The following is a 22,530-nucleotide window of genomic DNA, read 5'->3' as shown; positions in this document are numbered from 1 at the left end:
CCGTGGATGAACCTTGGAGACGGGATAAACACTATAGCGTTCCACTCACATGCAGTCTTGAGAGCAGCCAGGGTCACAGAGACAGAAAGCAGAATGTGGCTGCCAGGGGCTGGGGGAGGCAAAGGAGGGTCGCGTTTAGTGGGGACGGGGCTTTAGTTTTGCAAGGTGGAAAGTTCTGGAGAGGGACAATGGTGATGGCTGTAGAGCAATATGAACAAACTTAATGCCACTAAACTGTGCACTGAAAAATGGTTAAAATGGTAAATTTTATGATATGCATATTTTACTAGAATTTGAAAGAATTGATCAAGGAGGAAAGCTGAAGGACAATTCTGTTTTAAGAAACATAGAGCTTTCTGATTTGTTGTAGGGATTAGTATGTCACAGATCTCAAGACGGTGTGAATCCCAGGACAGAGATGCCTCAGTGGGCATCTGAGGGTGAGCCCGGACTCTTCTGGAGACGGGGAGGGAGGAAACCTCTCCTGCTCATGAGTAATGACTGTGGTTTTCTGGCAAACATTAAGGAGGAAGGAACTAAAAATACTTAGCGGCCACTCTGCCAAAACTCCACAGTGCTCGGAACGTACCAGGCCAACATGTTGAAGCACTCTCAGAGAGGAAAAGGCCTAAACCAAGGTCAAAGTTATTTCACATCTTTCCCTTTGCCTTTTTAGGTTGCTGGTGTACAGGAGGAGGGACAAGGTGCCTAGTGCTGCCCCAGACAGCCAGTTGTCCACCTGGGAGAGAGGCAGCAGCCAATAGAACCGGCTGGGTCCCCAGACATGCAGCCACAGAGACGCCTCCCCCACCCAGCTGCAGGACCCAGCTGAGCTTGCCAGGCAGGGCCTCTTTTGCTGCCAGCTCGAAGAAGCTGAGATAGAAAGAGCAACCTAGACATTTCCCTAATGCTTCCTCCCAGGCTGCAGGAATGCAAGCCCCAGACACCTGCAGAGGGGGTGGGGAAAAAGGAGAAATAGGTGTGGTGAGCAGGCACTGCAGATGGCACATGTGGTCCTGGAGGCTGAGCCCTCAAACTTTAATGTACACAGGAATCACCAAGGGAACTGGTCACAGTACAGTCTTGATTTGGCAGGTGTGGAGCGGGACTGGAATCCTGCCTGTCCACCAAGCACTCAGGTATGCAGCTACTGCGGGGCATGGACCACACTGTGAGAGGCGGAGCAAAGCCCCACACAGCATAGAGAGCAAATAGGGATGGGGGCCAGGTGTGACAGTGGGCGACCTGGGCAGCGTGACCCCCTGGTTTGGGAAGTGGAGAGCATTTTCTGAAGCCTGGCCTTAACTTGCAGATCTACATATGACTGCCAGCATGGAAGAATTTTACTCAGATTGACACTGTCCAGGATCCCATGTGGGTTTGGGGAATACAACCACCTGCTAACCACCAGGGGAAAGTGTGTCCTTTGCAGAAAGAGTGTTCACTGACCCAAATGAGTAAGCCAGACTCTGAAGCACCTTCGTGCAAATCCCAGGTATTCACACAGGCCGTGTGATCTTGGTCAAGTCATTCTGAGCCTCAGTCTCCTTACTTGAAAAGTGAGGCTAATAATGGTGATTTCTGTATTAGTCAGAATAATGGCCCTCAAAGATAGCATATCTTAATCCCTAGGATCTGTGAATATGTTACCTTGCATGGCAGGGATTTTTGTAGACACAATTAAATGAAACACCTTGAGTTAGGGAGATTTTCCTGGATTATCTGGAGGACCCAATGTGCTCACAGTCTCCTTTCAAGGGACAGTCAGCAGGGCCAGAGGCAGGGAAGGAAATGCGATGATGGAAGCATCATCAGATCAGGGAGAGATCTGAAGCAAAGCGCCACTGGCCTTGAAGATGGAGAAAGGAGCCATAAACCAAGGGATGCAGGCAGCCTCCGGGAGACGGAAGAGACAAAGGAAATGGATTCTCCCGAGGAGGCTCTGGAAAGAACGCAGCCCTGCTGAGCCCTTGATCATAGGCCAAGAAGACCCATTTCCTCCACACCTGTAAGATAATTAACTCGCAGTGCTCTGGGCCACAGATTTTATGATAAATAGTTACAGGAACTATAGGAAGAAATGCACTGTTCAGGCTTTGGACGGAGCAGCCAGTCCCAGACAGCACCTCCTTTATGGGAGCCTTGATCTGCACTCACCAGGGGGTAGCTGATTGCTGGGAAAGATGTACACATGCAGCTCCCAGCACAGTGCCCGGCGTGCCACAAGACGCCATCGTTAGCAGCGCCATGGGCATGGGGCACGTGGCAGGGACTGGCATGCATTCCTGCCATCATTAGTAGAGCTGCAGCTCTATTAGGAGGTGACCCCTGCCCTCACCCTACACCAGAGCAGTGAAGGTTTCTCAGACCATTGTTCTGCACTAAGTGGTGCCCCACATGGACTCCCTCCCTGAATCCGTGAGCTTCAGACCACTCTCAGGTCAGACAAGCACGGGGGGGGGGGGGGGGGGGGGGGGGGGGCGGGGGGTTGTGGAGGGGTATCCCTTAAAGTGAAGGTTAAACATCCAAAAATTATATAGCCAAGAATTAAAGCCCACTTTAACCTCATGAAATAACTTCACAAAGAAATGCCCTCTTAGGGGTGGAGAAGAGAGAGACTGTAAAATGGGCTGATCTGCAGCTGTGGGTTCAGGTTGATGCAAATGGAACAGACATGGAAGTACTGAGCCTCGCCTTTGCGAGGTACTACCAGAGATGGACTGCTCTGTCCAGGACGGATCTTGCTCGGCTCCGGATTACCCAGCCTGGACCTGGGCCAAGGCATAATGTATTATTACTATAGAGTAAGTTATTCAAATTATGATCATTTCAGGAACCATTTTTTATGAGAAAATAAATTTTAAATAATAGCATTTTAAACTTTTTATGGTTACATTCGTCATGTGACCTGGGACAAGGTATATTTTTGCACTAAAATGGGACACATTAATTATCTCCAAAGTAACACTCACTCAGCAACAGCATTAGCAGGAGGCAAGGACGGGTGCAATCAGCCATTTTTTCCACCTGAGACACGTGAGCCCATATCCGGTGGGGACACACACACACACACACACACACACACACACACGGATGAAGGTAGGGCAATTGAGCCCATGGGCCTAAAATAGATCCCTAAAAAGACAGAGGAAGATCCAAATCGAGCAGTACATTTTAATTGAGGCCCAGCAAACACGGTCGTTTGTGAATATGTGTGTGCGTGTGTATGTGTGCTTGCTTTGCTTGTTGGTTTAGGTGTTAATTAAACAGTTAAGACTTAACTTTGTTCATATACTTCCCCAAATTCTTAGAAACAGAAAAGAAACTTCTATCAGTAAGGAATCCTCTAGCCATCTGTCAGCATGCCTATGGGGAACACAGAGGGCCGAGCCCCTCTACTGTCTATGCAGAAGGTGATGGGGACTAGGCACAGATAATTGGACCACATGGGCAGAAGAATTCCTGGCAGCAAGACCCATGACACTAGACATAAGAGACTCAAATAGTGTCCTTTGTCCCTAAGGAGAAGGAGAACAGACTTACAAATAGCAATAAATAATGCTTTGTATAGTGCTTAACAGTTTACACAACCCCTCTTCTCTGTACCTATCACCTCCCCAGGACTGTCTATATAATTTGCAGGGACTGGGTAAGATGAAACCGGGGACCCTTTGTTATAACATTATTAGGAATTTGAAGACAGTGACAACAGAGCATTAAGCCAAGCACAGGCCCTAAGTGACTGCCTAATCTGCCTGCCGGTGAAGCCGACCTGGTCCCTGTGCAACATGCAGAATTTGAAATCCATGACACATGCATTGCCCACTGTGGCCACAAATTCACCTTCCCTCCAGCCATACCCTCTGCCATGCTTTTAGCTGCAAATCACAAAAACCCTACACAAACTGGCTTTAACAATAAAGAGATGTATTGGGTCATATGACTGGAGGTGGAGAGAAAGCCTGGCTCCAGGGACCTGGTTAATCTATGGCTCCAAATCCTTTCCCCTGCCCTGCGTTGGTTCCGCCCTCTTAGGCCAATGCTATCATTCTGGGGGCGGAAGCAGCAGCTCGAGGCTCAGCCATCTGCGCACAGTAATGTTCCAGGAAAAGAGACCACCTCTCCCCTCGACCCTGCTTTAAGAGCAATGGCATTTCCTCTCAGCAGTGCCCAGGAGAAAATATGGAACTGATTTATAAACCCATCTCTGGACCAATCCCCGCCACAGGGAAACACCGTGCTCTGACCCTACCTTGGATTCTCTGACCAAGAACACACACCGGAGGGCAGGGAACAACCTCCCTTGGTTTCTGTTTCCTGCCAGCTGAGGTGGAGTCCCTGAACCACATTGCTACGACGTAATGGAGAGGGTTATAGAATGACTCTAAATGACCACCCCCATGCCCTGCTCACAGCCTTTGGCAAAGACCATCCATGGGCAGTTTTGTAGCATATGACATTGACCCTTGGTCATATTTGATGGGACCACAGGACCCTGACCCAGGGGCAATCACTCCATGGGCTCTACGTTGCCCTGATATATACAGAAGAAGTAGACCCATCAGATTCTTGCTCTGGGGTATGTGAAGGACAAACTGGGCTGAGAGACTGGGGCAATTAATGTTTAAAGTTGACATTGAAACATTATAAGGTAGAAAGAAGCCAGAGGGGCCACAGTGGGACTTATAAGGGACAAGAAATGTGGGCCAGCATGATCGATGGCATTGTGTGGGTTCTGCGTGATGCACCCAGCCATTCTGTGCCATAACTGCCATGAGTGTCAGTGAGGGACCCCAGCTGGCTTTTCCTGCAAGGTTTCCCAGCAAACCAGGAGCAGATAAAACCATTAGGGTCACATGTGGGGCTCTACAACTGGACTGTAGCTCCAGGGATGTGCCTGATTCTTCCATATTAAGATAAACCAGGTGCATTCCAGCCATCGAGAAGTCAATTTTGTCCTAAGCCATAAACACGTCCCTCTCTCTAACTCAAACTGGAGAATCTAGCTGGTCTTGCTGATGCCCATGACCAGGCTTCTGTCAGTAAGTCTGCCAATAAATTACACAACCCTGGATCTGCCTGCCTCTCTTCCTTCCCTCTCGGGACACCTTGGGGCCAGTCTTCATACTGTAGGACTAGGTTGTTCCAGAACAGACACAGAGAAAAGAGGCGAAACTTACAAGTGAGAAGCTGGGGGAGTGCACACACTGGGGGTGAGGAGAGTAAAATCTCAGCTGGCTCATGTCAATGTCAGAACATAGAATCAAACAGCTCTCGCCTGCTCCTGAGAAGGCAGCCTGGGATCCAGAATGGCCCTCTACACTGCTGAGCTTCTTAAATTCGAGGTCCAGCTTTTCTGGATTCCCGTGTCTGGTATGTTGCTCTTGCTCTTCACCCTCAGTCCCATTCCCTGAATTCCTTCTCCTTACCTTCAACCTCCCTCCCCTCCTTCCTCCTGATCAGAAGAACAAGGGATCTAGATTTAAGGCACTTTTCAGCTGAGCAAGAGGAGAGAAATGCAAGAAAATAGTCATTCATCCAACATGTATTGAGAACTCTGTGCCCTGAGCTACTCTGCTGGGCTCTAAGGATGCAACCATGAACCACAGTCCACAGCAGTGCTGGGGGAGGGAGAAGGACAGACAGTGTGGTGGGAGGGGAGCAAGGAAGTGATTGAGAGCGTCCCAAACCCCAGCAACCTCAGAGCCAAGTGTTTTCAAAGCTTAAGTCACACTGAAATTTATGCTTTGAGTGAAAATGAGATGCAAATGTTTGACAATAAACAAGCATATGGCAAATTTATTTCCGTTCCCCTCCCCACCACTTCCCTGGATCTGTGATCCTTCTACCTCCATTAAAAAGAATTTAAAACAAACAAGGTTTATCCTGAGAGCTTTGCACAGATTAATTCTTACAGTGAGTAAAGCCCACGGAAGTGCAGCTTCTTGTTTCGGAGGACTGTGATAACAAAGGCAATATCCATGGTAACTGATCAGAAACATAGGAAATCTATGCGAAATCTCTGATGAAACAGATAATCAGACGAGACAAAACTGATTTATGAATCTAGCTATGGGATCTTAGGCCTGCAAGGTAACCTGCGACCATAGGCATGGGTGGCAGGACTAGATGGCCAGCTCTTCCTTCTTCTACGCCCATATCGCTACATGACACTAGGACATGATTCTAGCCCTTCCTGTCCTTGCCTCATCAGGACCTTGCTAACATGCAGTGTGCCGTGGGCTTCTGAAAGAAACAGCACCATGTAAATCACACAGACCGGAATTTAATTTTTATATTACAACAGAAAGAAGCAAGCCTGGGAAGACAACCCTAAGGTCAGCTGGAGGGAACAGGAATTGATTTCTTCATGAAGTCATTGTGCACCCAACCTCTGGCCAGATGTGACCTGGCAAAGGTCCACATCTGCATCAGAGAATAGAGACCGTCATCCTTTCGTACTTAGGAAACAGATTAATAACACAGCGAGCCGTGAGCACGTTAGCAGCGCAGCCGCCGCCTGTCTGATGGATTGGAATGGGCAGCAGTATATGGGAGCCACATTCTCAGAGTCAATGAGATTTGATGGTTGAGTTTGTCCCTGGCAATGAGCACCGTTCTAGGAAATCAAGATAAAAAGTGTGGCGGGCTTTGTTGGCTTCAGTGTTTCCTGAACAAGGACCATTAGCTTTGTGTGACTTTTTGGACATTTTGTTGTCACTACATCCAGGGAAGAACTTCAGTGGAATTGTGCACTGCCACGCTGCAAAACCTGCTTTAAAACAACAGATGGAAAAAAATAAGCGAATCACAGGAAAACGTCGGGCAGCTCTGCTTAACGGGCAGGTAGGGGGAGCTGGCCCCTTTCCTCTGGTGCTGTCCCCGGGAGCACAGCTGGAAAACCACTGCATAGCCCACAGGGAAGCTGCTCATCTTGTTCCTGATGCTCAGAACAACAGGAGGTGCAGGGAGGAGGGGATGAGGGCAAGGGAGAAGGGGCAAGCTGCCCAGGGAGAGAGGAAGAGAGCCAGAGGTGAGGAGTAGTGTGGGAAACGAGGACGCTGCGAGTCAGAGTGGACAGAGGGGTCCACCTTGGGAGGGAGAAGACGGGATGGGAATGTGGGATGGGACACAATTTAATAGTAAGCTGAGAGATTTGGACTTGTCCTGTATCACTGAGCTGTGCAACTTATACAACTGAAGTGTACCTTTCGACAGACCTGGAGGCCGGAAGTCTGAGATGGAGGTATCAGCAGGCTGGTTGCTCCTGAGGCCTCTCTCCTTGGCTTGCAGACAGGTCTCCAGCTTACAATGGTCACAGTTAGAATGCTTTAACTTTGAGACAGTGTGAAAGCAATATGCATTCGGTAGAAACTATGTTTCAACTATGACTTGAATCTGGATCTTTCCCAGGCTGAGGGTATGTGATATGATCCTCTTTCATGAGGCCAGGCAGTGGCAGGGTGCCACAGCTTCCCACCAGCCAGTATCAAGAGGAAGCAACCAGTACTCTGCAGGGCACTGTGTTGCTAAGCTAGGGTGTTCCTGGGTTGGGGGCACCAAATGCCTTTGCAACCTGAGATACTTTCAACTGATGATGGGCTATCAGAGCATGGCCCCTGTCCTAAGTCAAGGAGCATCTGCGCTTGTCTGTGTCTCAATCTCTTTTTATAAGGACACCAGTCCCCTGGGATTAGAACCCAGCATGACCTCATTTTAATTAAATTACCTCTTCAAAGACCCTATCTCCAGGTTGGTGATAGAGTTCAGGGATACAGCATGTGCCTAACATGCACAAAATCCTGGTTCAACCCCCAGCATCACATGAAAGAAAAGAAACAACAAAAGAGCCTGTCTCCAAATTCAGTCACATGATCAAGTGCTGGGTGTTAGAAGTTGATTTCAACATATGAATTTTGGGGGTCATAACTCTGAGTTCCATATCTATGTTATATGTCATTACATGTCCATATAATATACATGTTATACTGTTACAGTGCATTTGGTACAATATATTATAATAATAAAGTTGGTTGGCTCCAGGCGTAGCATGAGGGGATGGATGGGAAGCGGAAGTGGAGGGGTGGGAGCAGACTCACCCTGGAGACAGGACCCCTGTCGTGCTGTAAAACAGTGTACCTGCAACAAGGCAGAGCAGGACGAGGTGGCTGTATTTTTTTTTTTCCTTTGTAGAGCTGGGGATGGAACCCAGGGCCTTGAGCATTCTAAGCAAATTATAGCCACATCCCCAGCCCACAGTGGCTATAATGACATGCTGGCAGGGAGCTGTCATCCATAAGTATCACAGGAATTTAAAGAGGAACAAGAATTCAGAAGAGAAGACAGAAAGTGTGGACGGGACTGTGGAGGGGCGAGGAGGGCTTAACGTGTAAGGGTGGGGAGGCTGTGGACAGGAGAGGCAAGGAGGAATCTATGTTAATCAAAAGGTGGAGGCCAGTCCATAAGCACAGGTTCTATGGCCAAGCTAAGGTTTGCAGACCTCTCTATAGACGGTGTGGACAGCACCTCATTGCCGGGGTCTTCTCAGCCAAACTCATTAGCTTAGCAAGCCACAGCTTGGAGCATGGTATTTAAATATGCAGGACTCTGCCCTTGTATCTTAATTGATCCTGAAGAAATGCCCAGACTTAATGCTGAGAGCCCCAATCAGCAGGAAGAGCATTCCCTACATTCAGCGACTTGGTTTTGCATTTTAATCCTGCTGGAATACACTAGGGACCTCACCAACACCAGCCCCAACAGGGGGGCTAAGTGAGGGGCGCCCCAGTCCAATCAAGTCAGGGCACCTGACATCCACCATCATGAAGTGGCTGCATGTGTCTTTTAAAAGACATGAGATTTTTAACATTTATTTTTAGATGAGCTCAAATAACAATCTAGAAAAGCCAGACTCCAGAGAACAATGAGGAAACATAGAGAAGCCAAATATAAAAATACTGGCACATGCAAAAAAATAAAATAAAATAAAATAATCAATTCACTTCCACAGATTACAAGTGGAAATTCCCAGAGGGATGAGTAGGTTTTGAAAGAGAAAAAGAGATTATATTTTATGGGGAAAGATACAATAACCATTCTCTTCCCATAAAGCAAGTGATGGAAGGCTGACTCTGCTCCCATAGATACACGCTGCACATCTTCAGGATAATACTAACAGGAAATCAATAGGATCTTTTATACGTGAAAAGACATTATCTCTCTGGACTCCCAGCACAGCTAATCGGACTACAGAAGAACTTCACAAAAACTTGCCACTCACCATTAATCTTGGTCCTGGGACACTAAGTAGCCTTTAAATCCACATCTTTGTTTATTTTTAAATTGTCATTCTTATTTGTTTTTAGAGAAAATGATGTTCAAAGAATCACCCTTCACTGGAGCCACAGAGCCTCCAGGTGACGCTGATGACAAGTGTCCCCGCGGTGGGGCAGATGCTCTTGGAAAGCCCCTCCTACCCGCATCCCTTCTGGGTGATGGCCATATCATTAGCCAAGAGAAGCTTTATCAGGGCATAATTTGACAGCGAGGACAGGTACAGCAGGATTTATGGGATCTCCTGGTTTTGCCTTCATTGATCTGAAATAGAACCAAAGTTAATATTAGCAAAAAAAACACTTTGTGCTGGGGTCATCTTCCCATGAAAGGCTTTGGCGACTGGCGGCTTTGAAAATTTATTATACAAGTGTTCTTGGTTCACTCCAGGGCATGATGAGTCTCAAGACACCCTAAAGTCTAAATATCCTGTTCTCTCCTCCCACATGAGGATCTAATCACCATCTTAGTAAAACGCCTTATTTTCTCAGGAAACTGATTTAATCGTTGCAGGGGACACAGTCCATTTGATGTCAAGCTTGGATTTAGCACTGGCTCTGCCCGTGTATTAGTTTGCTCCAGCTGCAGTAACAAACACCGAAAGATGAACCGCTTAAACAACAGAAGAGTATCCTCCCAGTCTAGAGGCTAGAAATCCCAGGGTCCTGTTGGCAGGGTCACGCTGTCCCTGGCTCCAGGGGAGAGTCCTTCCTTGCCTTTCCAGCTTCTGGCCTGCCGTGGCTTAGAGCCCATCGTTTCTCACATGTGGCCATCTTCTCCCCAAGCGTCTTCACATTGTCTTCCCTCCATGTGTGCCTCTGACCAAATTTCCCCTTTTTCTTAGGGCACCAGTCAAATTAAGTTAGAGCTCACTCTGATGACCTCATTTTAATTACTTAAAAGACCTTATCTCCAAATAAATTCTGCAGGTTAGGAACACAAGCCATCCTCAAAAGCCCATAAGAAACTCACCTCCCATGGAATGCAAGCTAGATCACTCCTAATATGATCAGGAGACGTCAGGTTTCTCAACCTTAGCACAGTTGACATTCTGTCCTGATAATTCTTTATTATGGGGTGCTGTCCTGTGCATTACTTAGAGTACTAAGCAAGATCTCTGGTCTCTGCCCACCAGATACCAGCATCACCTTTCCTCTCTTAGAAAGAACAAAAATGTCTCCATTTATTGTCAGATGTCCCTCTGCCCCCAGGTGAGAACCACTGAGTTAAGTGGAATGCAGGTCAAGATTATAGAAGTAATACAAATAGAACATGTGTGAGCGGCCAGCGAGGCCACTCACCAGTCACAGAATGTTTCCTAAAAGCGAATCCTGAGCAATTCCCTAAATGTCTGGCTCTTTCATTAATTTGACAAATATTTACTGAGGATCAAGAATATGTCTGGTGCTGCTGATGGGGGCACTGCAGGCAAATCAGAGAACAAGGGAGTTTTCTTCTTTCTTTCTTACCTTCTTCTTTTTTTTTTTTAATAGTATGCGGATTGGACCCAGGAGTACTCTACCACTGAGCCACATCCCCAGTCTTTTTATTTATTTATTTTTATTTTGAATCAAGGCTGAGGCTGTCCTCAAACTTGCAATCCTCCTGCCTCAGCCTCCTGAGTTGTGGGGATTACAGGCATGTGCCACCACGCCTGGCAGGAGATTTTGCAAAACCTTGCCTATAGCATCATATATTTTAGTGGGGAAGGTTGAAAATAAACAAGATGATAAAATATATAGTAGGTCAAGTACTGATATGTGTGAATGAAAAAAGAAAGCGAGCAAGGGAACAGGAGTGTTGGTGGTGCTGACGCTTCCCTACAGTGGCCAAGGAAGAGCTCACGGAGTCCAGGTGCAGACAGAAGGTGGGGCATCGGGCCCTGATGATCTGGGGGGAACAGCATTGTAGCAGAGGGAACAGCAACCACAAAGGCCCCGAGGCGGCCATCTGTGGTGAGTCTGAAGAGCAGGAGGCACGGCCAGAATGGAGCGCACATCATGGGGAAGCTAAGAGATGAAGCCAGTGAGGGAGAGCTGAGAGACGGAAAGAGCAGTCCCCTCCTGTCCAAGGGCTCACGTTCCCAGACTCCTGTGGATGCTGGAAACTGCACAAAGTACCCAATCCTACCTAGACTGCTTTTCCCTGTACCTACTTTCATGATAAAGCTTAAGGATAAATTAGTCACAGTAAGAAATTAACCACAATAACTAATAATTAAATAGAATAATGATAATTACCTACTGGGATAAAAGCTATATGAATGTGGTCCCTCCCTCCCCCACTCAGCTCTCTCTCTCTCTCTCTCTCAAAATACCTTGTTGCTGGACTCACGCTTCTTCTCGTGATGGTGTGAGATGATACAACGCCTATGTGATAAGGCGAGGTGGATGGCATAGGCACGGTGACTTAGCGTTGGGCTACTAAGCACTGGAGCACAAGCCCTGAGATGACACTACGATCAATGTGACCCCTGGGTAATGGGTGGGTAGCATATACAGTGTGGATACACTAGACAGAGGGGAGATTCTTGTCCTGGATGGACAGAGTGGGAAGGCTCCATGTTTCATCATGTTATTCAGAATGGCATTCAACTTACAACTTGCAGTTTATTCCTGGAATTTCCCATTTAAACTTTCAGACCGTGATGGACCTCAGATACGTGAAACTATGGAAAGCAAAACCACAGGCAAAGCGGCGTTCGGTCATGAAGGGCCCGGGGTCACAGGGAAGATGGATGCCGGGAGTGACGTGGAAGCCAGTGGCGTTGTGCCGGGAGGGCTCGTGTTCCCTGATACCTGGCAGGGTCGTGCTGAGAAGGGACTGTGGGTGGGCCAGGAGGACGCAGTTCAGCACGTGACGCTGACTATCCAACAGGCAATGTCCGCGGGCCAGGGTGGCAGGTGTGTGAGACGTGTGAGGTCCTGGGTGGATGAATCTGAAGGCAAAGCCACTGAGACTTGCTGGTGTGCCAAACGGGCTCTGAGAGAGAGGAGGTCTCTGCCTTTAGCGAATGGAAACATAGAGTTGCCTTCAATGGCGAGGAGAGAGCAGAAGGAGCAGGTTTGAAGGGGATATCCGGAGGCCTGCTGCTTGTTCTAATTGTGGCAAAATGTACATGACACGGGATTCTCCATCCTAAGCACTGTCAAGAGTGAGCCTCTGTGGCGCTCAGCAAGTTCACCTCGTTGGGTCACAGTGTTGTGCCACCCACCGTCCATCTCCAGAAGCAGGGCATTCGTCCTGAGACACTTCAACTCTGATCTGCTGTGGAGCTGGGGGCAGTGTGGCCTAAAGTTAGGTTTACATATGTCCCTCTTTTCAGGGACAGTCCTGATCGTGCCTATTATCCCGGTATCATCAGTAGGGCTCCTTTTGCTCTGGGAAGCATATCGGCATGATAATGTCACCCCACCTACACCCGGCTTTCTCCCAAGTAGGAGTCACCAGGCGGTATGTCTCGTAAACCAAGGGTGCCGAGCTCCAGTGGCCCAGAATCTCTACTCGAGCTCCTTCACCAGGCCATAGCCCAGTTACTTGGAACCCGCTGAAGGCCTTAAGTGTGTTCTGCTGCGACTTAACTCCCTTGGAGAAGTCTGCATGGGTAGCCGTGCCTTTGGCACTGGCAGGAGGCAGGTGTGACTCACGGGTGTGAGGACAAGCGCATGGCCTTGGGTCCACGTTCCTCTTCCGTTCCCCAATTCTGATGCACTAAACAAATGATGAGTCTAGATTGGCAACGTCTTTGGCTGCGATATCACCTGCTAGAATTTCCATCCCTGCGGGGACCATCTGCTTATTTACAACAGATCTCACCTCACCTGTTGACATTTACATGCACATGCCAAAACTAAGAGAAAGCCCGAAGCCTGGGGGCCTGATGATCTGAGGTGCTCCTGGGGTGCTCTGCGCTTCCTTGGCCAGGCAGGCTGGAATGTGGTAGAGACCCAGGAGAGTGATGGATGGGCAAGCCCAAGTCCCCTGGGAAAATCTCAGAATGAATGAAACTCCGAGGCAGGCAAAAACAATAGCCCCGTGTTTAATCCTGAAGTTTACATGTACATCGGTACCATTCGATCACAGCCTTTTGTTTCCATGGAAACCGTTTATGATGCTACAAGAGAGGAGTCTGACCGGCATGAGGAAGGAGGGGCAGCAGTGGAAGCTCTCAACTGAGCTCCAGGTAGGAGGGGGATGGAAAAACAACACGCGGTGCCCAGGGCTCCTGAGAGAGTGACTCTCCAGACACCCGAGGACAAACCCCGTGGCCCAAGCACAGCCCATGCATACCACAGTTACTTCTGCTGACCGCTGACCTGGCCAGCTGGGCGACCCTCCCAAACACTACTTGACTTTGCTGGGGGGTTTTGTTGTTGTTGTTTGTTTGTTTGTTTTTGTTTTTTGTTTTTAAGGGGGAAAAAAAGCATATTCTTCAGTCCAGAGGAAAGATCTGCTGCTAAGAGCAAGCATGGTGGACAGGCCGAGGGCAGTAGAGGTCACCGTCGGTGGGGGTTCCCTGTGGCCGTGGTCACAGATGACCACAAACCTGGTGGCTTAAAGTAACAGAAATTTATTCTCTCCACAGTTCTGGTGGCCAGAAGTCCAAAATCTGGCTGTGGGCAGGGCCACACCCTCTGAAGGCTCCAGGAGAGACCCTTCCTGCCTCTCCCCGCTCCGGGGGCTGCGGGTGCTCCCTGGCCTGTGGTGGCCCTGCTCCCATCTCTGTCTGTTTTCAGAGCCTTCTTCCCTGGGTCTCCTTCTGCCTTTTTATTATGAAGGTCACCTGTCATTAGATGTAGGGTCACCCTCCTATCCAAGGTAATCTCATCTTGAGGTCCTTAATTACATCCACAAAGACCTTTTTCCCTCATAGCATTCACGGGTTCTAGGGGTCAAGACTTGGAGGTATCTTTGGGGGCCACCGTTCAACTCCCTATACCCACTTAATGTGAGACTTTGCCCTGGAAACTGCAAAAACCCACATTGCGAGCCGTGAATGGGCACCCGGTGGGCCTCGAGGCTTTGCCAATTTCAGAGGACTGGCACAAGTGGCTCCGATCATTTTCAGACCTGGGGATGGTAGGGATCTGGGGCGTTGCCATGGTGATGCCAAACCTCGGAACTTCTGTCTTTTCGTGTTGTTTGTGAGGACGAGTAATTCAAACCTCATGTTCAACACGTGAATCCAGCAGGTGGGCTGATTCTGGGCGAACTCCTGGCTCAGAGTGAGGATGCCCTTCACCTCCACTGAAGAAACAGCGTCTGTGATATTCCTGGGGTTTCTCCAAACGAGTGCTACACCAGGCTGAGCAACCGCCTCACACTTTGCAGGTAACCAGACACACCTGGGGACAGGAATGCTCCAGGCTTACCGGCCTCCACCACTCCAGTTCAGAGGCCACGTGGAAAACACTCCACTCTGCCCAGGTGCCAGCAGTAACACGGATGGCGCAGGAAAGCCTGTGAGAGGTTTGTCATGATTTCTGTGGCTCTGCCAGGCCCCCGGCTAGTCACAGGGGGCTGGCAGAAGGAGCAGACAGCGGGCGAAAGCCAGTTTCTCCAGGAGACTTGACAGTCCTGGAGAAGCCCCGCTCTGGGGGATTTTCGTGCTGGCGAGCAGGTGAGGCGAAGGCTCGGCCAAGTTCATCAGAGTGGCAGCCTGGGCAGGATTTTGGCTAATGGCTCTGTTGGCAATTTCCTTCTCCACGAAAAAAGACGGGGTAGCGTTCCTCTTGTTAGCACATCCATCACGGTCTGGCTTGGGTGTCCCGCCCCGGGTCACATGCTGGGGCCTCCTGAACACCTGGTGGCTTTGCAGGTGGGCATTGAGCCCCGAGCACTTACTAAGCAGGAGGATGTGGAGGTGTTTCACGGCAGAGACAGTTTTGCTTCTACAACCCAACGGCCCTGTAAGATTGTGCAGGTCATCCCATAGCTGTGTGTCTCGGAGGTGCCAGAGAACCACAGGAGCCCAGCAAAACCAGGAAAGCAGAGCTGACACGGCTCGGTAGCTTTCTGCTATCCCTACGGAAGGAGGTCACACATCTCTAAAAGGGCAGGAACACCCCGTGCCTCGTCCAGGAGTATAAAAACAGCCCGCCCTGGACAAGCCCCGAGGCTAGTGGGATTCCCCGCAAGCTCTCCCCCCATTCTAAACCAAGCGCGTTCCTCTGCCCACTTCTGTTCATCGGGACCACAAGTCTGCCCTCTGCTGGCTAAGGGACATTGGAGCATTAATACAGGGGGACCTTGGAGGCCCTTAACCAACTTCTTTCCCTCCATGCGGCAGGACAATGTCCTTATTTTCTATATCACAGAGATTTTTATCTTAGAGTTGGAGCTGTGGAGTGGACTCTATAACAACTCCTACCTTTGTGGCTCGCTGAGAGTATCCTTACACACCACAAATTCCACAGAATGTTGAAATTAAGCTGCTTTATCACACATACGCCTGTAAGTCCTCTGAAAATCATCATATAAATTAATCTAAAAGAGGATAAATCAATAAGTGTAAAGATAGTAGTTGAAAGAGTCAAACCTGCTCTGAATCCTGGTTTCTCTGTTCACCAGCATGGTGAGCTGAGAACTCAGTTTCTCCAGAGCCATCTTGCTTAATTGTAAAATGAGGCTATTGATAATTACATCAGAGAATTGCTCAAAAGATTAAATTAAATAATCAGGTATCGGGCTGGGGATGTGGCTCAAGCCGTAGCGCACTCGCCCGGCATGCGTGCGGCCCTGGTTCAATCCTCAGCACCACATACCAACAAAGATGTTGTGTCCGCCGAGAATTGAAAAATAAATATAAAAAAATAAATAAATAAATAATCAGGTATCATATAATAAACTTTTTTTTTTTTTTGCAGTCCTGGGGATTGAACCCAGGGGTACCCTGCCACTGAGCTATACCCCAGCCCTTTTTTATTTTTTATTTTGAGACAGGGTCTAGCAAAATGGCTGAGGCTGGCCTCAAACTTGTGATCCTGCTGTCTCAGCCTCCCAAGTTGCTGGGATTACAGGCATATACCACCATGTCTGCTTAGGGTAAACATTCTTTAAAAGACAGCTTAAATATGTTTTTCTTTTTCCATTCATTTTATTTTAGAAGCTAGAAAATTTTGCTCAGAGTGGACCCAGGAAAATCTGATGTTGAAGAAGAAAAATGGACATTGAGATCCTTGTGGTTTGTGGACACGCTGGCTACCTCTAGCCCAATGGTGTTCAACTGGGGGTGATTTTGTCCCCAGGGACTTTCAGCAATGTCTGGGGACATTCCGGGCTGTCACAGTGGGGTGTGGTGCTACTGGCATCTAGGGGTGGAGGCCGGGGATGCTGCTCCATGTCCTCCAAGGCCCACGGAGGTTCCCCACAGGAAGACACCCAGCACAGAATGCCAGGGGTGCCCGGGGAACAGACTCCTGGCTCCTAGTGCAGGAGCATCGGCTCCACCTTTAACACGGAGGGGCCGAAGCCTCACTGCCACATCTACAACCCAGCTGGCCTCCCCAAGCTAAAAAACCACTCATCACTCAAGTTGCAAACACTGTATCACATGTGACACCAAGCAGAGGCAATCCTGCTAAGTTCCGGAACTTTCCATCCCTGACTGACCAGTAACATTTCCTCCTATAGCTTGGCTGTCAGGATGACAGTGAGAACAGGATAAGGTCTCATGATTCAAGAGCTCTCAAAGTCAAGAGATCAAGGCTCCAAAAACATACATTTTTAAAAAATTTTTAATTGTGATGAAAAAATCCATAAATAAAATTTACTGTCTTTGGGGCTAGAGGCACAGCTCAGCGGTAGAGCATTTGCCTACCGCTGTGTAAGGACCTGGGTTCACCGCCAGCAGTGCAGAAAATGAGAAAAGAAAAAGAAAGGAAGAAATAAATAAATAAACCGCCATCTTGATCATTTTTTCTTCAGGACCTAAGTTGCTGAGGCTGGCCTCGAACTCGTGATCCTCCTGCCTCAGCCTCCAGAGTTGCTGGGATTCATCTCAACCATTTTTAAATGAACAGTTCAGTGCATTAAACACACTCACCCTGTTGGGCAGCCCATATCCAGAACTCTCCATCTTGCAAAACTGAAACTCTATGCCCATGAAATAACACCTCCCCTCAAGGACTCCCCAAATTTTTGAAATATAAAAAAAAATCCACAGGAAGACAAAACAAAACAAAGTTTCTCTTTCAAGTTGGCACTTAATTTAAAAGGAACCATTTATTCAAATCTGGACCATGTCTGCGGTCAAAGCAGGTCACCACTCCACCGTCCTCAGTGACAAACCTCCTCTGCAATCTCTTCTCAGGCCTCCCACTGGGTAGGGAAGGACCATGGGCATTACTGTGGTCCGAATGTCTCTGTACCCCACGAATTCATGTCGAATCCTAATTCAAGGTCACAGGTGGGGGCTTTTTAAGATGATCAGGCCATGAGGATGGAGCCTCCTGAATTGGAGTAAGGCCTTATGAAAGAGACTCCGAGAGGTCCCTTGCCCCTCCTGCCATGCGAGAACTCGTCAGTGGACAAGGAAGTGGGCCCTCACCAGACATCCAATCTGCTGGCCCTGATCTTAGACTTCCTGAATGTGAGAACAAACCCCTTTGTTTGGGCCACTGGTCTGTAACAGGCTAACGCGGAGCTGCAACGGAACAGCCACGTGCTTCCTGAGCCCAGAGACACTGGGGGGAGCCCTGGTCCACCCAGTTCACAGCTCGAGGCCTTCCTTGGCGATGCTCTGCTCCCAGGAGTCCTCGGCACCCAATCCTGAACTCTGTCCCTCTGCCTGTGAGTGGGTGGAAACGGCTCCCGCTGCCCCACCACTGTGGTCTTCTGTTCCCAGCACTTGCTCTCCTCCGTCTCAGCACACGCCACGCACATGCATGTGCTTGCAGCCAGGCACCCAGTGCCGTGGGAAACACGCACAGAACATTTCAAGCACTTGCCTCAAGGGGCTTAGAGTCAGGAGAGCACATAAATTTCTAAATGATGGAAATCTGTAAGTGGCCGATTACAAGCGGCACGACGGGTAGGTGGCGTGACACTGCACTGTACAGAAGGACTGAGGTCCACCTGATAAAGCACACACGGGAGCTAATCTCGCTCCCCCCAGAAATTCCAATAAAACAGTAACAAAGGAAGCAAACAGATTTAATGCATATGGACAAAATGCATGGGAGAAGGGACGACTTCAGACAAAAAGATGTCAACAAAGTTTTCAAAGATATAAAATGGAGGGGTCTGTGCCCCCCCCAGAGTAAGCTGGTTTGTGATCAGGACCCAGAGGTAGTTCATGAGTCAGAGGCGGGACAGGGGTGTTATTATCTACACAAAGAATAATTCAAAACCCTGGATCTCCTTCCCGAGTTTACTCAGCCAAGCAACCATACCACCCCAGCTCCCAGGCAGGAGGTTTGTTGACTGCACAGATGAGGCTCAGCAGGAAAACTTGGGAGCCTCCATAACACAGTCCCGCTAGCCACCAGATGCTGGATAGATGGGAGTTTCATGAATGTCTGGGTATCGGGGTGCCAGTCCAGCCCTTTCCCCCACAGGCTTTTACCGGCCCCAAGCAGGAGAAAAAAGGGACTCCTCTCTGGGAAAACAGGCCCACTCAAGAGAAAAACCTACAGATCTAACACCTGAAGGACTCCACTGATGACCCTCCAAGATGCTCTCCAAGAGGACAGCTCACAAGAAGAGAGAGCCAAGGACCACCAGACCCTGAGGGAATTTTACACACACACACACACACACACACACACACACCAGACCAAAATAAATGAAGGGGGGTGGAGAACTAGATTATTTTTAGAAATAAAAACAATCAGGGAGTAGAATAAAACTCAAATGTATCCTCAGAGATAAGATAAAACATATTGCAACCCTGAAATTCTCTTATAGGAAAATAAAAATAATCACAGAACAAGAAAAATTCTGTAAAAATTTTAAATATGATTATATAGACACTTTTGAAAATCAATAAAAGCATCAGGAGATACAATTTTTTCTGACAAAAAAATTAAAAAGGCAAAACAAGGGCTGGGGATGTGGCTCAAGCGGTAGCGTGCTCGCCTGGCATGCGAGAGGCCGGGGTTCGATCCTCAGCACCACGTACAAACAAAGATGTTGTGCCCGCCGATAACTAAAAAAAATAAAAATAAATATTATTAAAAATTCTCTCTCTCTCTCTCTCTCTCTCTCTCTCTCTTTAAAAAAAAAGGCAAAACAATGGAAATTAAAAAAAAAAAACCAGAAAATCAGTCTAGGATTTCCAACATCACAATAAAGTTTGAGAAAGAATCAAATACATTTTTCCAGAATGATGGACATGATTTTTCTGGTTAAAAGACTTTTATTCAGTACCGGGGACTGAACTCAGGGGGTGCTTTACCATCATGCTACATCCAGACCTTTTATTTTTTATTTTGAGACAGGTTTTCACTAAGTTACTGAAGCTGCCCTCAAACTTACCAATTCTGAACTCAGATTTGTAATTCTTCTACCTCAGCCTCCCAAATCATTGGAATTACAGGCATGTGCCACCACACCTAGCACAGCACAATCAATTATAAAAGATCCCTACATATATGTCACATGGAATTTCAGAAAACCAGGAATAAGAATATTCACACACATACCCCAAAAAAAAGATAGCTACAAAGATCCAGGAATTAGAATAGAATCTGCTTATTGCTAACAATTCTGGAAAATTGAAGTTGATCAATGCCTTTAAAATTCCGAAGGGGAAAAAAAATCTTACAACCTAGACTTTTATACCCAGCCAAACTATCCATATATCAAACTATCTAATAATATAAAGGGCATTCAAGTTCTTTTAAAAAATGTGTGAGGACTTTCCCCCTCGAAACAATAGAACAAAACAAGACAAAAAAGAAAATAAGGCATCCAGGAAATGGGGTGCCAATAGTGGAAAAAAAGAAATTGTTTGTCTTACAATTATGGTATTGAAAACAAGCAGGATTGAAGCTGGACATATGATTCTATGTATATAATTCTAAAATGCAAATTTAATTTAATTTAAACTGCAATCTAATTTCAGTGGTTATCTGAACATGGGGGTGATGAGAGATTATAAAAGGGTATGAGGAAACTTGGCGGGTGATGAGAATTTTCTTTTTTTTTTTTTTCCCATTGTGGTCATGGATCTCTGGGTATATACATGTGTCTCTAAATGCATAAAACTATTCTCTTTAAAGGTATGCATTTTATTATACCTAAACTATGCCTTCATAAGGCAATAAAAAGGTTTTGAGAAAAATAAGAGAATTAGTAAGGGAAAGATTGATTAGAGCTAACCATCCACAAAGACGCCATAGAGATTGAGAAGAAGAGGAAAAGAAGATATAAAAGAAAGTTTCTTGGGGTGCAGTGGCACATGCCTGCAATCCCAGCAGCTCTGGAGGCTGAGACAGGAGGATTGCAGGTTCAAAGCCAGCCTCAGCAACAACGAGGTGCTAAGCAACTCAGTGAGACCCTGTCTCTAAATAAAATAAAAAATAAGGTTGGGGATGTGGTTCAGTGGTTGAGTGTCTCTGAGTTCAATCCCTAGTACCTCCCCCTGCTGCAAAAAAAGAAAAGAAAAGAAAGAAAGTTTAGGCTGAGAAGAACTAACATATTTGCTTGGGGTCCCCCAAAAAGGAAAGAGAATTATTACTTCACAATAGCCATAATAAAAGCCTAAGGAAATGAAATCATACTGTCGACATGCTGGAAAATAAATAACAGTCAAATCTGGGCACAGGTGACATACACACCTGTCATCCCAGTGACTCAAGAGTCTGAGTAGGAGGATTGCAAGTTCAAAGACAGACTCAGCAACTTAGTGAGACTCTGTGTCAAAATAAAATTTAAAAGGCTAGGGAGGGATGTAGCTTAGTGGTAGAGTGGCCCTGGGTTCAATCCCCAGTGCCCAAATACTAACAACAACAACAGCCAAAGTAAATCTCTCTACCTTTTAATATTCTTTATTAATAAAAGCAAAAGACCCAGGCATAGTGGCATGTGCCTGTAATCCCAGTGATTTGGGAGACGGAGGCAGGAGGATCTCAAATTCAAAGCAAGGCTCAGCAACTTAGCAAGGCCATAAACGACTTAGCAAGACCCTGTCTGAAAAATAAAAAGGGTTGCAGGCTGGAGGTGGAGCTCAGTAGTTAAGTGCCCCTGAGTTCAATCCAAAAAGAAAGAAAAAGAAAAGAAGCAAGAGAAAGACACTTTCAGGTAAGCAAAATCTGAAAGAGTTCTCCAAGCGCAGAGCCCCATTCAAAGAAATTGCCAAGAGCGTTAATAAGGATGAAGGTCGGTGAGGCCACATGGACAATCAGGGATGCGGCACAGGATGAAAAACGATGAAATATTCAGAAAACAATGTTTTTCTGACTAGAACCAAAGATCCATAAAGGGAAACTAGGGGTTATATGGCAAACCCAGACCTCCAAGCATCCCTAATGATAGGTCGGAGGACAAAGAGGAACATAAATGGAAAAATGTGGAAGAGAGAAAAAGGCACAGCACTCAGAAGAAGAGGCCATGATGAAGAAGAACATGAATGACATCGGAAAACACGGCCTGGTGTCCAATCAGATGGCAGCTGAACAAATGCCATTGGATCTGGGGTTCAAAAGTCATAGAAATATTAAAATAATCCTTTTATTTTTTTTTTTGAGACAAGGTCTTGCTACGTTGCCCAGCCCAAGTGATCCTCCCACTTCAGCCTCCCAAGTAGCTAGGACCACAAGCATATACCCCCATTTCCAGCTAGAAGGAAATTTTAATTAAATGTCGGGGATGAGCTCCTGAGTGCAAGGGATTAGAGTGTGAGCAGGGAAGAAAGCAGAAGCAGTAGGTGCCATCTCCACTTGGAAGCCTAGCAAAGACCGAGCTCTAATACTTCAAAACCATGACCTTGGTTAACTTCCTCCCATGCCTGCCTCTTCCATAGCCTTCCTCAGTTCCACAAGTGGCCTTATTTCTTAGTAACTCAAGCCAAAATACAGGAATGACCATTGATTCTTCTCTCTTCCTCATCCCCCAGTCTATCAGCAATTCCTGGTGATTTCAGTCCAATGGTGTATTAGCCTGTTCCCACTTGTATAACCAAACTCTTGAGGACAGATAATGTATTTAAAAATGAGGTTGATTTGGCTTACAGTTTTGGAGGCTAAAAGCCCAGAC

The sequence above is a fragment of the Marmota flaviventris genome, chromosome 10 (assembly GCF_047511675.1).
Source record: "Marmota flaviventris isolate mMarFla1 chromosome 10, mMarFla1.hap1, whole genome shotgun sequence".
Lineage (NCBI taxonomy): Eukaryota > Metazoa > Chordata > Mammalia > Rodentia > Sciuridae > Marmota > Marmota flaviventris.
This window is presented reverse-complemented; position numbering follows the sequence as displayed.